The following is a 700-nucleotide window of genomic DNA, read 5'->3' on the forward strand; positions in this document are numbered from 1 at the left end:
CGAAAGTTCCGTCATGTTAAAATTATTTGGATGTCACCACTGCTTCCGAAAAAATACCAGAACAGCAAATCAAATACCTGGAACCTCTTCTCTAAGTATTAACCAATGCAGGGCCTGAGTGTAATTTACAGGAGTGGTTATTTGGAATCTCTTTAAAACGTAGAATACAGGCAGTTCTGGCCAAACTTACCTACCATATGAAGCTTATTCCGAGAGAGCTGCACAAATTGCTACTCCTTGTATGATCTTCAGCGTAAAGGCATCCCGTTGCAATAGACTGGAGAATGCGAACATTCATTTGAGAAGTTTAAAGATGCATTGATTAGTCGCCCACGCCTTAACTCGATCGGCACCACTATCTCCTCAATGTATCTGCGAAACCAAACGTTTCGTTCGCACTTTCACGTTCAGATTTCCAAAACTCGTGCTTCGCAGTCGAGGGAAACTGCTTTTTAGTTGTTCCTGAGGGCCTATCGTACTCTGCCTTTTCATGATACCTCACCGGCAGAGTTATTACATGGTCGTCGTCACTGCTCTGCATCAATTTCAACCTCAACATCCTAGTTCAGACACGAACTTCGCAAAGAAGTTCTTCACGAAGGAAAAAGTTTTCTATCGTGTTTTTAACAAGCATCAAAACTGTAAATCAGTCATCGAAACTCAGGCGACTGGTAGGGCTCATTATACCATTTGAGGCAAA

The sequence above is a fragment of the Schistocerca americana genome, chromosome X (genome assembly GCF_021461395.2).
Source record: "Schistocerca americana isolate TAMUIC-IGC-003095 chromosome X, iqSchAmer2.1, whole genome shotgun sequence".
Lineage (NCBI taxonomy): Eukaryota > Metazoa > Arthropoda > Insecta > Orthoptera > Acrididae > Schistocerca > Schistocerca americana.